Source organism: Physella acuta, unplaced genomic scaffold (genome assembly GCF_028476545.2).
Source record: "Physella acuta isolate Inbredline_101_S28 unplaced genomic scaffold, ASM2847654v3 ptg000118l, whole genome shotgun sequence".
In the NCBI taxonomy this organism is placed as follows: Eukaryota; Metazoa; Mollusca; class Gastropoda; family Physidae; genus Physella; species Physella acuta.
Window position 1 is genome coordinate 941,808 of NW_026731638.1, and position 20,693 is coordinate 962,500.

The 20,693-nt window shown below is 35.6% G+C and overlaps 1 protein-coding gene and 1 long non-coding RNA gene across 2 annotated transcripts in view; both read left to right on the top strand.

The window, feature by feature from the left end:
* The first annotated feature begins 12,046 nt into the window (after nt 1-12,046).
* Nucleotides 12,047-14,860, top strand: LOC131934801 (uncharacterized). The gene is made up of 3 exons (XR_009385841.1): nt 12,047-12,322; nt 14,180-14,241; nt 14,684-14,860. It is a non-coding gene; the product is annotated as an uncharacterized LOC131934801 (long non-coding RNA).
* A 5,184-nt stretch (nt 14,861-20,044) lies between these two features.
* The window catches only part of LOC131934858 (uncharacterized), a 23,303-nt gene continuing 22,654 nt past the window's right edge, over nt 20,045-20,693 (top strand). The window contains exon 1 of the mRNA XM_059291001.1: nt 20,045-20,118. The gene's annotated coding sequence lies outside the window, so the exon portion shown is untranslated. The remainder of the gene's footprint in view (nt 20,119-20,693) is intronic.

Consider the following 20,693-nt stretch of genomic DNA (forward strand, 5'->3'; position numbering starts at 1 on the left):
TTAGACTGCTGCACTCTGACATATCGATTATTATTTTGTTCTAGTAATGACCTATTCACTTCGATCTAAAATAGGACGCGCTATCAAATTGCAAGCTACACACAAGTCTACATTATATTGATCTAACTATGTGTAAAACTTACTGAATACGCTGTTTATATTTCAAGCTGTAAACAACCTTAATTTAAGACTTCAAAATTACATTGTTTTATGCTATCAACATTGGAGGTAATCCATAAATGGCGTCACGCTTTTTTGACGATTTTAACCCTCCCTCCACTCAGTCACACATCGTCACTAGAAGCCTGACCCCAAAAATGACGTCACACCTCAGCCTATAACCCCCCTCAAAATTGCTGTTGAATTTTTCTTAAAATCGATATTTTTTTTCTAAAATCTTGTCTGAACTCTGTCAAGTTAGAGTATTTTAATCAATTTATATTACAATTTATTAAAACAGTTTTCTAAAACGCGAATTACGAACTAAACAAAATTCGTTTATCTAACATTTCTTTATTAAAATGCCAAAGTGTGACGTCACACCATCTAAACACCCCCCCCCCCCCCCCCTGCCACACACACACCCACTCCTCATAGCAAACCGTCACAAAATTACGGACCCTTGCCTCCTTAATAATGTGACTTTATTTATGGACGCCCCCATTGGCAACATCACTCTTTGTGTTTATTTAAGCCGGATGTTACAGATGAACTAGTTCTAAACCTGATGATGTAATCCAATTCAAGTCAGTCACCCTAAGCCACGTGAACTACGACTAGGAAGTATCGCTTGCCGGTCACCTTAATTTACTTCACTACACGTTCCGTATTGTTTGGGTTTTATACAAGCAGAATGTAACACGTGTAACGAATCGTTTGTCCGTGATTGAGGTATATGAATTACAGACGCAAACTTGTCGACGAACACATACACGCATTAATAACCAGTGTTTCTTCCAGACTTTTTTCTCCGGAGGTGCCCTTGATATTTTCGGGGGTGGGGGGGGGGGGGGGCGGACACTGGTAAAAATATATGTATTCTATATGAATTCCATTTCGTTCGGGGGAGGGGGGGGGGGCGGTAGACTTTTTTTCGGGGGAGGGGGGGGGGGCGAAGAGATGCCTGGAAGAAACTCTGTGAATAAAGTACCCTGTATGTTTTATAAAATAAGCGAAGAAAGCCACGATCGCCTAGACATCGTTAAAAAGTGCACGTCATTACACACAGAACGACCTCTAAAACTTGTTGTCCGTGAAGGATTCTCTAAGAAAAGGAGATATGTTGTATATTGCTACTCATTAGTCAGCCAACAGGACTTGTAATAGTTTTCTTGCTCTAAACTGATGGAGTGATATTATATAAGTGGTGTGTAAATAAATATAATATTTTAATATACTCAAAATAATCATTTGAAAGTTAAACGCTGAAATGAAATTTCATTTTGTAGGCCGTTTTATTAGTAACGACCGAAAAAAATAGATCTCTTTAAACGATTAATTGATGAAACTCAATAGACGAACTCGATTTCGAAGCAATGAGTTTCATTATTACTATTGCCATCGATATGTTTGTCTTGATAATGTCCGTAAAAATAAATGAATAAAACATTTAAGCTTGAAAAAATTTCAGAAATTGAAAAAAATTTCAGAATCAATAGTATGAACGCTGCTAATACAGAGAAGTTCAAAAATAGTTTTTTGTCTTAAATGTTTCATTTTTATTTTTTATTTTTATTTTCATTATACCCAAATTATAAGTTGTAGCTTCACTTTCGAAAGAAAAACATTAATTGGCTGTTCAGAAACTCCGTGATCAATCTTCTAAAAGCCCAATCACTAGTAACTTGTACTAAAAAATGTACACATAAAAAAAAATTTGTTTGAAAAAAACAATTTAACCACCTGACCGAATTATGGAATTTGTATTTACATTTTCAGTGATAAAATGAAAAAAAAATGTTTTTATTAATTCAATTTGTAACATTTTCAGCTATTCGTTCCATGTATGTTTCAATCCCCCAAGACGTGCAGAAATGTTATCTATAATATATATATATATATATATATATATATATATATATATATATATATATATATATATATATATATATATATATATATATATATATGTATTTATTTTATTTTTTTTCATATTTCGTGTCAAGGAGCAAGTGATACACAAGAAACATGGATTTTAGCATTTTTTCATTGTTTGTCGTATTTTTCTTCAAAGGTACTTTACTTCTACCTGCTTTAATGATTTTATTTAAATTAGTTACATACCTGTTCATATGTATTTACTTCATCGCTCGAGTTACTAACTGGGCAACATCTAGTTCACTACACGGGCTTAGTGCCTTAGTTTCATGGCACTATTGTGCTATCATGTTTCAATCTATGGAACCTCTACGTTTAGTCTTTAGGAGTAACATATTATATTTTATTCCCCTAATTGCTTTTCTTGTAAAAGAAAGTTTATCTTTAGACCATTAGACAAGTTTAGCGATCCATTGGGCTGATAAAGTAGCTTTCATATGTTTCTTGACCTCGGCAGGTGAAAGGATAGTGTGGTCTGCACTTTGCCCAGACACTTTTAATTTTCCTAGCCTAAGTCAGGTAACCATCAGAGCTGGGAGAACCCAGAATAATTCTATAATCACAATGCCGGACTTAAATCAACCACACCGTTCCCGCTTTCATCCTGCATTCAGTTTAATATGTACGAGCCGACCCGCCGCTATTGAGTTGTTTTTTCTACTTTTCAGTAATTCATAATTTGTGAATTCGACAGTACCAATGCTGCCACTGAAAATATTTGCTTTAAAACACTAACCCCCCCCCCCCTTGTTTTCCCCAACCCCTACCTACACCCCCCCCCCCCCCCCCCCGTGAAAGCAGCCTCCTCTTAGTTACCTCCTGTAAGTTTAAAATAGTTTCAAACTAAATTATCTGCCCCTAATAGCCGTCACTAAACCCGGCTCTACAATTTGTAAACATTTAGAGTGAACCATCGCTCACCAGACCATGTGGGGGTGGGGTGGGGGGTGGTAGTGATAGTGATAGAGAGGAAGAGAAGGGACTGCAAGGCGCGCTTACAGCTTGTTTTCTAACGTCTCCCAGAAAAGAATTATATAAATAGATTTCAAAATGAAAGATAAAAATAAACGTATTTTGATCTGTAATAGTGAATGTTTTTTTCTAGTCAGTATTCAAGAACGTAATCTTTTCTCCATTTAACCAGTTCTGATTGGAGATGCCGCGATCACCACGCTGAAAGTAGGAGACTCATTTGCCTGTAATTGTACATTCTCTAATAAACGTGAACTGACGTGGACGTTACAAAGAGTGAATGGTGAAACTGTACCCCTAGTGTGGAAGTGTATCTTTCCTTATACGAATTGCACCGTCAGGTACTATGATGGTAAGAATAATTTTATAAACATCTGAGTCCTTTTTTTACTTTATCGTATACGAAGAAGCATATCGAGAAAATATTGTAATCGTGCAAAAAAAAAAAAAAAATAGAGATTTTTACAAATCTAAACGTTTTACAAAGCACTGAGTGGGGAAAATATAGTTTTGAAATTTCGTACGTATGTCTGTTTGTGTATGTGTGTGTGTATGAATCTGTGTATGTAAACACGATGACTTGAGTACCGTTACAGCTAGGTTGTAATTAAAATTGGATTAAAAATTATGTTTATACCCCTAGTTGCCACCCCCCCCCCTTGTTTTATAAAAGAATATTCGAGTAAGTTTAGGGGTGATCACTCCCAATTTGTTTAGTTTTTGTCTGGTCTTACTGGATGTGTAGTGTGTTGTCTTGTATTGTACAGTTCAATGTAGTGTGGTGTAGTGTAGTGGTATGTAGTGTAGTGGTATGTAGTGTAGTGGTATGTAGTGTAGTGGTATGTAGTGTAGTGGTATGTAGTGTAGTGGTATGTAGTGTAGTGGTATGTAGTGTAGTGGTATGTAGTGTAGTGGTATGTAGTGTAGTGGTATGTAGTGTAGTGGTATGTAGTGTAGTGGTATGTAGTGGTGTGTAACGTAGTGAAGTGTAGTGTAGTGGTATGTAGCGTAGTGTGTGTAGTGTAGTGGTATGTAGCGTAGTGTGTTTAGTGTAGTGGTATGTAGTGTTGTGGTGTGTAGTGTAGTGGTATATAGTGTAGTGGGGTGTAGTGTAGTGGTATGTAGTGTAGTGGTGTGTAGTGTAGTCGAGTGTAGTGGTGTGTAGTGTAGTGGTGTGTAGTGTAGTGGTGTGTAGTGTAGTGGTATGTAGTGTAGTGGTATGTAGTGTAGTGGTATGTAGTGGTGTGTAATGTAGTGAAGTGTAGTGGTATGTAGCGTAGTGTGTATAGTGTAGTGGTGTGTAGTGTTGTGGTGTGTAGTGTAGTGGTATGTAGTGTAGTGGTGTGTAGTGTAGTCGAGTGTAGTGGTGTGTAGTGTAGTGGTGTGTAGTGTAGTGGTGTGTAGTGTAGTGGTATGTAGCGTAGTGTGTATAGTGTAGTGGTATGTAGTGTTGTGGTGTGTAGTGTAGTGGTATGTAGTGTAGTGGTATATAGTGTAGTGGTGTGTAGTGTAGTGGTATATAGTGTAGTGGTGTGTAGTGTAGTGGTGTGTAGTGTAGTGGTGTGTAGTGTAGTGGTATGTAGTGGTGTGTAACGTAGTGAAGTGTAGTGTAGTGGTATGTAGCGTAGTGTGTGTAGTGTAGTGGTATGTAGCGTAGTGTGTTTAGTGTAGTGGTATGTAGTGTTGTGGTGTGTAGTGTAGTGGTATATAGTTTAGTGGGGTGTAGTGTAGTGGTATGTAGTGTAGTGGTGTGTAGTGTAGTCGAGTGTAGTGGTGTGTAGTGTAGTGGTGTGTAGTGTAGTGGTGTGTAGTGTAGTGGTATGTAGTGTAGTGGTATGTAGTGTAGTGGTATGTAGTGGTGTGTAATGTAGTGAAGTGTAGTGGTATGTAGCGTAGTGTGTATAGTGTAGTGGTATGTAGTGTTGTGGTGTGTAGTGTAGTGGTATGTAGTGTAGTGGTGTGTAGTGTAGTCGAGTGTAGTGGTGTGTAGTGTAGTGGTGTGTAGTGTAGTGGTGTGTAGTGTAGTGGTATGTAGCGTAGTGTGTATAGTGTAGTGGTATGTAGTGTTGTGGTGTGTAGTGTAGTGGTATGTAGTGTAGTGGTATATAGTGTAGTGGTGTGTAGTGTAGTGGTATATAGTGTAGTGGTGTGTAGTGTAGTGGTGTGTAGTGTAGTGGTATGTAGTGGTGTGTAATGTAGTGAAGTGTAGTGTAGTGGTATGTAGTGTAGTGGTATGTAGTGTAGTGGTATATAGTGTAGTGGTGTGTAGTGTAGTGGTATGTAGTGTAGTGGTGTGTAGTGTAGTCGTGTGTAGTGGTGTGTAGTGTAGTGGTGTGTAGTGTAGTGGTGTGTAGTGTAGTGGTGTGTAGTGTAGTGTAGTGGCATGATGTAGTGGCATGATGTAGTGGTGTGTAGTGTAGTGGTATGGTGTAGTGGTATGAAGTTTACTGGTATGTAGTGTAGTGGTATGTAGTGTGGTGGTGTGTAGTGTATTGACATGATGTAGTGGTGTGTTGTGTAGTGGTGTGTAGTGTAGTGGTATGGTGTAGTGGTATGAAGTTTACTGGTATGTAGTGTAGTGGTATGAAGTGTCCGTCCGACCGCCAAATACAGAATGGAAGTTTAGTAGTTTATTGAAATGTCAAAATCTCGATAAAATCGATTGAAGATGCCTTTAATCCAATTTTCTGTTCAAAGGTAATTTAAAGGTGATTTACTTCTTGAAATTTATTGATTACTTTCGAAATAACTACCCTATAACCACGGAGCTCACACTCTTACATGTTGAGCAAGACATGTTACTTATTTTCTGCTCAAACTATGGTTTTCAAGACGAGGTTGAGAAATGTATGATGAATGTCGTGGATAATACAGGAGGTACACATTGCTCTATCTTTACATCTTTATAGATAAGTTTTATTTAAAAGAATTATAAAAACAAAACAAAAAACATAATAAAATTGTAATAAATTGTAGATGTTCAATAGTTTATTTATTTTTTATAATTATGTTTATGTTTTTTTTGAACATTTACATTTGTGTTTTACTTTAAATTGTACGGCCGAGAATCTTATTTTAAACAGTATGGCTGAGAATCTTACTTTAAACAGTATGGCTGAATATCTTGCTTTAAATAGTATGGCTGAATATCTTACTTTAAACAGTAGGGCTGAGAATCTTACTTTAAACAGTATGCTGAGAATCTTACTTTAAACAGTATGGCTAAATATCTTACTTTAAACAGTATGGCTGAATCAGAAATTACTTTCTCAACTAAACAGCCACCTCCATTGATTCGCCGATCCACACACTAAACAAAGGAGACCAATTCACCTGTGTTTGTAATTTATTTGGTAGTTCGTACCTTAGTTGGACCTTGCAACATGTCAACGGTGGTAGGCCAAGCATGATCACTGAATGCGACGAGCCTTACAGATTTTGTAAAATAAAATATAATCCAAGTAGGTAGAACTTCTTCTATTTTTCTGAATTTTTTTATTTTTCTGAATTACAACCTTTTAGTTCACTTGATTCTACTGTTGTGTTTTTGACGAAGCGACTCAACCATTTTTTTTTCAAACTTAACATGTAGTTTGTAAAATTTGACTTAATTTGATATTTAATTCATTTTTAAATGTCCGGCTTCCGTTCTTAAGCACTAAAATAAGATTTTCTAGTAGACTTTCAATATGAACTACTCTTGATAACTGTTTTAATAGTATGAGTAAAATTGCATACTATTCACTAAACCTTCGTGGTTAAGTTTTTAATTTAAAAAAATTTTTGTTAACGCACACCTATGTCATTATAATTATCTTAATTTTGTTTTTAATCGAAGAATAGTGTTGAAAATATATTCTCGAAAAGTTAATCAATTTTACGTTTGGGTATGAATGGCGAATACTACACCAAAATTGTGTCTGCAGTTTTTCATCTTAATCGGAATCATTTTGCAAATCAAAGAATTCATCTTGTAATTCATCGGAAATGCTGGCAACATCAAGGGAAGAAGAGAATGGGTAATGCGTAAATGCAGATTCTTCTTTTTTCAGCTCAGAGAAATAGCAATGCAGTTCGTTTTCAAGAGATTCAAGATGCTCAGAAATCGCTTCTTTCAAAATTTTTATTATCTCACAATCAGATTCATCTACCACACCGCAGAGTTTCTCAAATTTACAATATTTCCAAGATTTATTTTCTTTACCGATTTTGCTGCTTTGATAAAAATGCCCCGAGATTATCATGGAAAGTTATAATATTCGTTCATTTTCCCTGAAGCTTCAGGTTAAGCTTATCTTGATGTTCGAACACATCTGCTATGTCGTTTTAAGTATACCAAAAAGTCTTGTTTCCTTTGCACTCCCAAGAACAATTTGATTTCAGATTTCAATTCAAAAACACAATTTACAACATTTCGTTTGACAGCCAGCGTACTGTAGTGTAGAAGAGCAGAACCTCGTGATCTATATTAATGTTTTTGCTCAGTTCTTTGAAGGCTCCAAATTTTATATAATTTACGACTTATACTAGCAATGGACTCTTGATGTCGATTGGTTAGGGAGCTAAATCTTTTCTGTTTTCTGAAAGCCCGATTTTGAGCTAACCATAGATGGCGCACCATCCGTACAAACCCCCACAGCCGTTCTAACCCATTTTAATCATCCAGTTTCAAAAAAGGTATTTATTTTCTCCATGCTATCTTCACAAAAGAGCAACTCTTCTTTGCTATCATCCTCATGAATATAGACACAGACCAGCAACTGCGAACACGAACTCACGTCTGTTAATTTATCAACTTGAAAAGCAAACAATGTTGAAAGCTTAATTTCAATAAAAATGTATTATTTTACATTTACGTACATGCAGCGTTTGATGAGATTTTCTCCTTTTTTTTTTTTTTTTTTTTTTTTTTTTTTTTTTTTTTGCTTGGCATTTTTTATCGCGACTTCATTTGATGCTTACACTAATGCTGGTGAAAACTTCCTGTTTGTCCATCAAGTCTCTGGCGTTTGCAACTAGCCTCTTACCAACGAAAGAACTCCATATATTTTTTGGTGTGTTCGGAATGACTCGTCTCAAATGACGTTTTGTTTTGAAGATTTCATAGATTCGTGACTGAGAACAACTTTTTACAGTGCGCTTTGTTTCTTCTCTATTACATTTCCAGTGATGTTAATGAAGCCGAATTTCAAAAATTCTTCTAAATATTTATGTTTTGTTTCAAATTACTAAGGTTTAGTATACCAGTTGGCGACCCCCCCCCCCCCAGAAAGACCTTCGCGATCCCCAGGTTGGGAACCCGTGGTTTAGATAGTTCAGACAACGAACTGTATTTTAAAACCTATTCCGATCTCTACCTTTCGGGTTAGCAAGCCCGCTTTTAGCCGTTAGTCCAGAATTATGTTTCTTTTTTTCCGGGAAATGTACTGTGGCCATCGGCAAGCAACGATCAACAGCCTGTTATTTATTAGAGACAAACACATTAGGTTAAAACTTATTTGTTTTTCTTCCTTAGCGAATTTTATAATAGAGACTAAAGATGAAAATGCAGGTTTCCAGAAGAATATATCTACTTTTCCGATGTTTGTATCTAAACTGACGGTGAAGCACGTGGAAAAAGATATGCTACGATTGGTTTGTTCTTCGGGTATTTATGAAAATGCCCAATGCTTAATGAATGTCGTGGATTACAGTGGATGTAAGTCTTTTTACTTTCTCGTATATACGAAGTATAGAGAAAATACAACCAATCGAGATTTTTGCAAATCTCGACGTTATACACCTCCCTGAGTCGGAAAAATGTATCTTGTCCATATGTCTGTGTGTGTGTATGTGTGTGTGTGCGTGTGTGTCTATCTGTAAACACGATAACTTGAGTAACGTTACGGCTAGGTTGATGAAATTTCATATATAAGTATTATATCAAAATCGTAGATCCCTATCAACTTTTGAGCGATTTCCGATAACCGGAAGTGGATTTTTTTCTACTTTGAATTTTTCAAAAGCCTATAACTAGTGTACTATTTTAGATAGATAAATGAAATTTCACATGTTAGTAAAAGATCTAATTCCTTACTTTTTTTTTAACTTTTGAGTAATTTCTGTTGAACGGAAGTAGTAATTTACCCAATTTCCGATTTCTCAAAAAACGCATGTGAATTTATAAAGTACATATAATATTCCGCTTCATTATGCACATTTTATTTGGCGTTCACCTGGTGTGCAATAGTTGTTTTTTACGAGATTCTATTCTATTTTAATGGATTAAAAATCATGTCTATATCCCGAGTTGCCATCCCCTGTTGTTTTATATAAGAATATTCGAGAAAGTTTAGGGGAGATCACTCCCGGTTTATTTATATAACTTTCTAACTGCGATTCGAAGTTTCCATTTAATATTCAATGAATGCGTGAAAAGTGAATTTAGATGGACGTTTTTAGTTAATATTCTAAATGTGATTAGATGTAAGTTTTGTTATAAATTCTATTGATCGATATTATCGCACGATCGTATCGAATGACCAATAGTATTTGCATGTCGGATATGTAATCTTTATTATCATACACACGAACAATGTGTACAGTATGTAATAATTATTGTGTTTTAAAATAAAATAAAAATGTAACTAAATAATTTTCTTCTTCAGCCGACAAGGGCACTAAAAGCACAGACCCTTCAACTACCCCATCACCAGACATCACCAAAAACCCCGTACTACCATTTCCGACTACCCCATACCGGTTTTTCCTTTCAACTTCGCCCAACTCCGTTACTGCATCTGAATGGGTTTTACTAACTGCTTTACCTTTTTTCTTGACGATCTCCTGTTTTACACTGATTGGATGCTGCTGTTGCTGCAGGAAAAAATCTGTACCGAGGGAAGGGCAAGGTATAATACTTATTAGAAATTCGCTCTGGGAAACACCAGCAGCCTCTCCTGATCAAAGTGACCCGTGCTCAACACACGTCAATCCACCGGTTGATCCAAGTAACAACACACTCACCACTGAGCCGCAACAACACACAGCATCAATACAGAGCCCTGTCCCAAAAGACTCACCACCGCCGTATTCCAGTCTACTTGAACTAAGAGTCGAACCGCCTGCATACACGACACTGACAGCTGAAAGATACAACTGCGAGTCTACTCCATCGCATGAAGCACAGAATGTTCCGCCTCCATATACGACAAGATACACTGCGACACACAACATTGTGTCTCCATCTGCCCAACAACAAGCACAGAATGTTCCGCCCCCATACACGACACTGACCGCTGAAAGATACAACTGCGAGTCTGCTCCATCGCAACAAACATCTAATGAACCGCCTGCATACAACACATTGACAGTCAACACTGCAAGCTACCAATCAACAAGACTCTAATGAGCCGTCTCCACCGTACGCAGGTACTGGTCTCCATAAATGTGATTGTCATTTAGAGCAGGGGTTTCCAAACTACGGCCCGCGGGCCAGATGCGGCCCGCGATGTCCTCTCATCCGGCCCGCGGATATCTTTTTGTCCAAGGAAAAAGCGTTTGTTGGTGATGGCTGAGGAACTTTGACCAGAAAAATCAAAGACATGCCTGGAAGAAACTGGCCCCCGAACTGAAAATTGATAGTTAATGCGGGCCTCGGACTGAAAAGTTTGGAGACCCCTGATTTAGAGTAGTGCCTTTATCAGACAGAAAGACGACGGGCTTTCCAACTACGGGGTCGTCCATAAATGACGTCCCACTCGTAGGGGGGAGGGGGGGGGGTCCGTAATTTTGTGACTGTGTGTGATGAGGGGGAGGGGGGGGGGGGTTAGGATGGTGTGGCGTCACTTTTTGCATTATTAAAAAGCAATGTTAGAAAACCGAGTTTTAGACGTTATTTCAAGTTTTAGAAAACGGTTTAAATAAATTGTAATAGGACCTCATCAAATACTATATGTTGACAGAGTTCTGACAAGATTTTGGAAAAATATCGATGTTTTAAGAAAAATTCAACAGTAATTTTGAGGGGGGGGGGGGTCGTAGCCAGAGGTGTGACGTCATTTAAGGTGGGGGAGGAGTCTGGCTTTTTGTGACGACGTGTGACGGAGAGGAGGGGGGGAGGTAAAATTCGTCAAAAAATGCGTGACGTCAATTATGGATGACCCCTAACGGATTAACAAGCAAAACAGAGACTAAACGATTAACAGAAATTGATTTTAGAAAAATAATACAATATTCGATAGATTTGTACACATTACCATTTCAGAATATGTGCCGGATAATTTGTATGTATGTTTAAGCTTGCAGTTTAACCGTTCGATTTTTTTTTCAGTGTGGTATATCTGCTGAAATCCCACAAACCGCGTTGAATTAAAGATGTGTTACATTTGAAGCCACAACATCTCTTTCCTATAAAATAACATTACATCACATTCTGCCATAATGTTTTGTCTTCAAACTATAGAAATAATCAAGTATTTAATTTTTATATGTAAAAACTAATGAATAAGTATACAATTAATGAAACCAATTAACATTTTTTTATCTTTATATTATTATATTATAAATAATTATACAACTGTTCGACTGATTAGGAATAATACACAAAGCTTGTATACAAAATAAACACACGCATTCAAATTAATACACACAATAACACATTCGTTGTGTACATAATGACATTTTTTAATCTCTAAAATAAAGTGATTACTTTCAATCATTTACTTCTTGGGTATTTTGTATAAACTTTATTTATAATTAGTCTTTAAATGTTTACTATAGATGGTGTAAATCAAATAAAATTATATTATAAAAAATTGAAACGTAATAATAGAATGGCGCCCTGAATTTGTATTATGATTGTGTATATTCTAAAAAATCTTTTTGAACCAAGTTCACCTAATAAATTATTATTTCAAATAATTTAATTAACGTCATTAGTAAATATATTGAACATAAGCCCATAAATGAAAATTTAAAAAAAATGTAGATCTCTATAGAACTTGTAAGTTTATCGTTCTTTCTCGCGTTAATTCGTGTCTGGTTAGCCAGGGAGAGATAAAAGTTTTCGAACTAAATCAATTGTTGTGAACGGGGTTTCCCATTGATAACAAAAAACATGGCGGCTATTTGTTAGTAGGTCCCGCTTCAAGATTTCAAAATCATCAAACGTTCCAGAAATGCAACAACTGTAAAAACTTTCAACGCTGTTTTGTTCATATGGATGGGAACAAACACATGTGTATGCATTTTTGAATATAAAAGTTTTGTGGCGGTAAGTATATTGATTTTGTTTCTTTTGTTGATAGTTTGTCCAAGGCTAGGGAACATTACTCTGACTCTACTCAGTCTTTGCTACGAGACTTAAGATTCCCAGACCTAGACCTAGAATCTAGATCTAGATCTAGATTCTAGAATCTACCAACTAAGATTTACATTGCTTTAATCTAGTTCTAAGAGTATAAGTTCATGAATTAGAATATATTAGATCTAGATTCTAGATCTAGTATTTTAGTGATCTAGATAAAATATTAAAAATATTAAGAAAAGGATGACGGTAAAAACTAAAACAACAGGAAAATGAGGATGACTTGTCACTTCCAGTCTCACTCAGCCTTCGACTTACTTATTAAATTTAATCGAATCTAGATTCTAGATCTAGATATTAGATCTAGATATCTAGAACTTAGACAACAATGTTAATGTTAATAGACCTAGATCTAGCTAGATTACTGAACTAGACTCTAGTACTGATTACTCAGTGATTACTGTTTAATATTTTAGAAGTAGGCCTATTAGTAGTATTAGTTATTAGAAGTAGCTTGTAGTAGATAGATGGCTAGATAGATAGTATTACTAGATCTAGATAGAGATAGTAGAATAGATCTAGATTCTAGTTGCAGATGGTAGTATGGTAGGCCCTAGATCTAAAATCTAGATCTAGAGAATCTAGTAGATCTAGATATATTCTAGATCTAGATTAGATCTAGTTTAGGTAAAACCTACCCTAGTTAAGTTTAGTAAGAGCTAGATCTAGATCTAGTAATGCCTAGTAAGGCTAACCTGTTTTTAATTTTAAATCAATTTTTTTATATCTAGAATCTAGACTAGATCTACTCTAGCTATTTACTAGATCTAGATCAGTAGCCAGTAGAGTGATTAGAGTAGTAGTAGAGTGTAGTGTAGAGTACTGTAGACTATTGTTGTATTGTAGAGTGTAGGTACTAATAACTAGACTGAAACTAAATTAGACTAGAATCTAGGTCTAGATACATTTAGGGCTTACAGACTTATCAGACTACAGTGTTGCAATGAGTAGATCTAGTAATATATAGATTAAATTTAGTTTGAAATTGTTACAGTAGTGCTACTACTTTTCTAAGTAGTAAGTAGTGTAGACTACTAAAAGAGCAAGATGATAGATCTCCATCAAGCTACAATAGAGTTTAGTTAGTAGTTAGTTAGCCGTAGTAATAGTACCAAAAGCAGTGTAAGTAGCACAGTAAAAAAAAAGTATTACTAGGCCAACTACTATTGTATTAGGCCCTTTTATTTTTAGCAAGTTAAAGTTTGGTTAAGTACTAGTCTTCTAGCAAGTTGCCTAGTAGTAAACTTATAAACTAGATCATGTGTATTAGTACTATTAGACTTGTAGGCTAGTCTTGTTAGTCTAGACCAGGGACTATAAAATCTACAATTGATAACTTTCGGCCTTTTAGTATAAGCCTAATTATTAATGAATTACAGGGTACAAAAATTAATAAATTGGTCAGAGTCAGTATGGTTACAGTTAGCTGTTAATAGAATTAAGTTTTAGATCTATTGACTACAATTTTTAGTTACAAGTAATGAAAATGAAACTAATAGTTTTGTAATAGTTAAGATATGGTTAACTGTAAACCAGATATTTTAGTTTTTAAGACAAGCTAAGTAGATAGAAAACTGAACCTTTACAATAAATTAAACCTTTTATAAATAAATATATATATATATATATATATATATATATATATATATATATATATATATATATATATATATATATATATATTAATATCTCATATTAGTTAAATAATTATTTTAATATAATATATGGATAAACTTAATAATTTATTATATTTAAATTCCCTAGGTACTTGGCAAGCAATTTTCTCACACTTGACTGTGGCTATTGGTGCTGATCTTGAACTAAAGGTGAGCTGAATTTTTTTTTATAATAAGCCATTTTTCAGCTTAAGCCCCAGTTTGAAATCGATTCAGTGTTCTAATTCTTAAAGAATATGTTGCTACTAAGATTATATACTGTAAGTATTAATATGTATGGCTTGATAGTGGGACTGTCAGACAGTAGCTTTCACATTTCTATCCTAAAAGATAAGAGTTCAGATCCCTGGTTTTAGTCCTGGTATGATGTCCTAAGTCTCATGAGTACCAGCTCTCATGAGTACTTGGCTCAAGATAGGGAAATTAAAGGTGGCTGGGTATATACCTCTGAACACTCTAATTTTACATGCAAATGTCACAGAAACAGGTGAATTTTAATTCAACTGCTATATTGGCTGTCTGTTTTAAAATCAATGATTAATTTTTTCATATTACAGAAAGTTGTTAAAAATATTATTTATTTAATTTCTAGGTAAATGGAACAGCATGGATGTGGATTTTTAGACACAAGGAAGCTGAATTTAACTTTTAATGAAGAATTTAAATGATGATTGTCCATGAAAAGAAATATTAATCATATACATTGTAATGCTGTATTGATGCATCTTCTGTTTTAAGTAATTAAAAAACCATCCATTTATGAAATTCTTTTCATTTTTTTTTTTCAATTTTAAAACTGTAGTTCTGTTTTGTTATTTGAAAACAATGATGAAAGTATACTGAACTGCCATTGAGATATTAATATAAATGCTATTGTTTATAGTTTAATTCTTTCAGAAGCAACTATATTGACATCAAAACTGAATCTTTATTGTACACTAAGTATAAAAGCTTACCCGCAAACCAGTCCATGTCAACAATTTATTGACATTCAAACATTAAATTTTTTAAAGGTGATTTTTCTTAAATAAAACAGACTATTTTCATATGGGATAAAAAACATTTAATTTTGAAATTGATTGGTTTATTAAATTTTAATGGAGCTGAAACTAAAACACTGGGTACAAATTTATTATTACTTTGTTTCTCAGAAAATTGCAAATTTTGAACATAAGAACTGTGGGAAGTAGGCAATGATGTTAAAATATCTCTTGAAACTTGAAGAAATTGTGGAAGGTTTAGAGATAGAAAACAACATTTCAGAAGATGATGTTTGAAATAATGGTAAAATATCTTTAGCAATTGTCACTGAATAAATATTTTCATTAGACAAATCACATTTAGATATAGAAGAATAAGGTATGTCTTCAGATTTTCTTATCAGCGAAGATCCTGGGTGATTCTCTTTGTTACCATCGGTCAAACGACAAGCCAATTCTGGAAAATTCATTGGGTTCTTTGCCTGGGCAGCTAAATATATTTAAATTAAGTTCATGCAAGGCTTTAGAAACATCAATTGGATAAAACTCTATAATTTCATTAACTTTTTATTAATATCAGCTCCAAAGGAATAATATAAACAAGTTACACATCATCAATAAATCAAATTTGCAGATATTTCCATTTCACCAAACTTTCTCTAAGTCATAATATATATTTTAAATTCATGGCATTTTGTTAGGCTAGATATGTTGACTTTTATTTACCACAATAATCTGATTATATAAATTAGGATTACCCAGCTATCATACATTCTTCTTTTTACTGCCCTCCTTTATGAGGGGGAGGTAAAAATCATCATAAAATGTGTGATGCAATTTACAGATGAACCCTCTCTCTCTCTCTCTACCCCCCCCCCCCCTATATATATATATATATATATATGTATATCTACATAATCTCTAAAATCATGTTGGTACCTCTACCTGTATGAATGTTAGGCCCCTTTCCTTCAACTGTTTCTGTGTGGATCTTCTCCATGGGGGTCATCTATAAATGACGCCACGCATTTTTTTGACGATTTTTACCTCCCCCCCTCCCCCTACACATCGTCACAAAAAGCCAGACCCCCACCCCCTAAAATGACGTCACACAGTACTAGATTCTAGATCTAAATTACTACAGTTGCCTACACTCTAGATTTAGTTCTTAAGTTCTACAACAAGACTACACTAAACTTCGCTAGATCTAGAATAATCTAGATTCTATATATAAATTGATATTGAACATATTCTAGTCTACCTGTCTTAAAGTAAATAGCCTATTTAGTAATTTAGTAATTAATTCCACTCAACTACACTGTAAAATAAAAGAAACTAGATCTAGAATCTAGATCTCTAGACTACTCTTGAGTCTATAAATTAAAAATAAATCCTGTATGTCGTATGTTACTGTCTAAGTCGGAATTTTCAAGAGGGTTTTTTTTAAGTCATAGATCTAGATATAGAATTCTAGATCTAGACTCTAGATCTAGGCTATAGATCTATATATTTATTAATTAAATTAGGCTTGATTTCAGATTTACGATTGAAATCTTTTAGGCCTATAAATATCATATTTTATATAGATTATAGATGTATTATTATTATACAGGTTGTATTCTAGATCTATCTAGATCTATATAAAATATAATATATTTGTGTGTGTGTTATTTTAAACTTAATTTACTTAAAACAACTTATTGTCGGAGTTTTTTTAATTCCAAAAATGAAAGTAGATTTCATAACTTAAAAAAAAAAAAAAAATATTCACATTTGGTTTGAAAAAACAAAAAAACGCCAGCTGGCAACTACCGGAGCGAGAACTTGGTAAGCTACTTTAACAACTTACAAGCCCAATAACCATGCCATGAAGGGTGGTATGTATTATTTTTTCGTTAACTTTATACGCATGCTTTTGACAATTGTATTGTTTTATTGCGAGCGATAAAGAGATGTAAATGAAGGCGTATAACCTTCTCTTTGGGGTATAAATGTGTTGAGACAATCAACTGTGTTTATATATAGAAATACGGACTACAATTGTTAGATTTGACCTCTTAAAAGAACTTTCAAAGCTGGTCAATATTTCTGGCCATTTTTTTGGGTGCTATCGAGGACCCCATTAAGCTTATTACGGTGTTATCAAAGATTAAAGATTAATTTTTAAAAATGTGTAGGCTTGTTTAAAGAAATTGGTTCATGTTGACCACTTGATAATTAATTAAGCAAATGACACTGGAATGGTACGGGATGTCACAAAGTCGCCGGGGATTGCAAGTACTATGTAAATGAAAAGAGACAGGCAAAAGAAGAAAATTGAGAAGACAACATCAACGAATGGAGAAGTTTAAACACTGAGGATGACGGAGGGCTGGGAAATAAAGGAAGGTGATGATCACATTTACCAGAATGTTGTCCACAACGGTCAAACTGGACAAGTGGACAGATACATCATACTAAGATAATGTCAGCCATACAAATGATTTAAATTTGTCGTTTAATTGTGCATATGCTTAGGAAGTTCGGGCAGAGTTTGGTGAAGAACGTAAAAGAAGGTGTGGGCTTGGGACAGAGTATTGGGTCATTTGATTAGGTCAAGGGATTGGGTCAATGGATTAGGTCAGGGGTTGGGGTCAATGGATTAGGTCAGGGTTTGGGGTCAATGGATTAGGTCAGGGGTTGGGGTCAATGGATTAGGTCATGGGTTGGGGTCAATGGATTAGGTCAAGAGATTGGGCCAACGGATCAATAAAGGAGATTAGATCAATGGATTATATTAGGGAACTAGCTCCGTGGATAAGTCAGGGGATGGGGTCAATGGATTAGGTCAGGAGATTGAGGTCAATGGATTAGGTCAGGAGATTGGCTTCATAGATAAGTTAAGGTGATTTATTTAATAGATTAGATTAATCGATTGGGTTAATTAATTAGATCAGAGGATTGGGTCCATGGATTAAGTCAGAGTATTAGTTCAGGAACTTTGGTTTGAAGATTTGTTAAGTAAATTTGATCATAACCGTTTTGTGGACGTGTGGAAATTAAAGATGTGGGGTTTATTAGGGTCGTAGTGGAGTTTATGTGTGAATAAGTATGTAACGTTATTGAATGGGTGAGGTCAGAAGTGTGTGGTGGCAGATGTATGTGGTAGTTTGAGTAGGGGTGAGATTTGTTATGTGGGCAAGTGTGTTTATGTGGGGAGTGTGTTTGGTTATGTGGGAGAGTGTGTTTGGTTATATAGGGAGTGTGTTTATGTGGGGAAGTGTGTTTGGTTATGTGGGGGAGTGTGTTTGGTTATGTGGGGGAGTGTGTTTATGTGGGGGAGTGTGTTTATATGAGGGAGTGTGTTTAGTTATGTGGGGGAGTGTGTTTTGTTATACGGGGAGTGTGTTTATGTGGGGAAGTGTGTTTATGTGAGGGAGTGTGTTTAGTTATATGGGGAGTGTGTTTGGTTATGTGTGGGAGTGTGTTTGGTTATATGGGGAGTGTGTTTGGTTATGTGGGGAGTGTGTTTATGTGAGGGAGTGTGTTTAGTTATATGGGGAGTGTGTTTGGTTATGTGTGGGAGTGTGTTTGGTTATATGGGGAGTGTGTTTGGTTATGTGGGGAGTGTGTTTATGTGAGGGAGTGTGTTTAGTTATATGGGGGAGTGTGTTTATGTGGAGGAGTGTGTTTGGTTATGTGGGGGAGTGTGTTTATGTGGGGGAGTGTGTTTGGTTATGTGGGGGAGCGTGTTTATGTGGGGGAGTGTGTTTGGTAATGTGGGGGAGTGTGTTTGGTTATATGGGGAGTGTGTTTATGTGAGGGAGTGTGTTTGGTTATATGGGGGGACTGTGTTTTATGTGGGGGAGTGTGTTTATGTGGGGGAGTGTGTTTATGTGGGGGAGTGTGTTTGGTTATGTGGGGGACTGTGTTTATGTGGGGGAGTGTGTTTATGTGGGGGAGTGTGTTTGGTTATATGGGGGACTGTGTTTATGTGGGGGAGTGTGTTTATGTGGGGGAGTGTGTTTGGTTATATGGGGGACTGTGTTTATGTGGGGGAGTGTGTTTATGTGGGGGAGTGTGTTTGGTTATGTGGGGGAGTGTGTTTTGGTTATATTTGGGAGTGTGTTTGGTTATATGGGGGACTGTGTTTATGTGGGGGAGTGTGTTTATGTGGGGGAGTGTGTTTGGTTATGTGGGGGAGTGTGTTTTGGTTATATTTGGGAGTGTGTTTGGTTATATGGGGGACTGTGTTTATGTGGGGGAGTGTGTTTATGTGGGGGAGTGTGTTTGGTTATGTGTGGGAGTGTGTTTTGGTTATATTTGGGAGTGTGTTTGGTTATATGGGGGACTGTGTTTATGTGGGGGAGTGTGTTTATGTGGGGGAGTGTGTTTGGTTATGTGGGGGAGTGTGTTTTGGTTATATTTGGGAGTGTGTTTGGTTATATGGGGGACTGTGTTTATGTGGGGGAGTGTGTTTATGTGGGGGAGTGTGTTTGGTTATGTGGGGGAGTGTGTTTTGGTTATATTTGGGAGTGTGTTTGATTGTACATTAGAGTGTGATAGATTTTTTAGAAGTGTGTTTGGTCTTTAGAGGTTGAGTTTCTTTTGTGGAGTAGCATATTAGGCTTAGTACACTTACTACAGGGATGTGTTTGTCATAAGCAGCAGTGTGTTTGTTTATGTGTAGGAGTGTGTTTTCTTATGTGTGGTAGTCTGTTCACTTAATTCGTGGGGGGGGGGTGTTTGCATATGTTTGGGAGAGTCTTTACTTATGTTGTGGAGTGTGTAAGATATAGTCATGCCTATATGTTATCGAGCTGCTCTTCTACTTACTTGTTTGAAGGTGTTTTTGGAACTGACTGACTTATTGTTAAATGAAAATGATGATTATTTCCATAGCTTTGAAAAATGTGTTGCGCGCGATTAAAATGTAAAACTGTATTGCGCACCTTTTATGTGTACACCGTTGCGCATTGACCTTGGACGAGTCGGCCTTCCTATCATCTTAAAGGCAACTGTTTACACCATCTCGCTTAATAAGGAAAGTATCATATTTTTTATATTGGTAAGTGTAGTCCGACTGGACAAAAAACAAAGATTTTATTTGAAATAAATGTTGTCGGTAAATCTATGTAAGAAAGCTAATCTATTGTTTTAATTACGTAAAATACACCGCTGCTAGATCCAGTAATGTGACAGGAAGGTGACTTACTAAATTTTAGTAATTGTTTCGCAGTTTTATACAGAGTATAGAAAAAGTATTGTAATGGTGCTGAATAATTATTTATCAAATTATTTATCAAATGTTTTGACAGTTTTTGCCGTTTAACACCTCTCTTCTTTAATATATATGAAATATAAAGGATGCATGTAATCTTGCAAAAAAAAATCTTAACAGAGATGTTTACAAACTTTGACGTTTTACATCCTTCTCGAACGGCAAAAACATGTTTTTGAAAATTGGTCTGTTTGTCTGTGATGTTTTTAAAGACCATTATGATTATTTGAGTACCATTTCAGTTTGGCCAAGGCTATTCCCAGCCGGTTGGGAATAGCTGTATTGGGGCTATTCCCAGCCGACTGTGAATAGCCCCAATACGGCTATTCACAGTCGGCTGTCATTTCATGTTAAATACGACT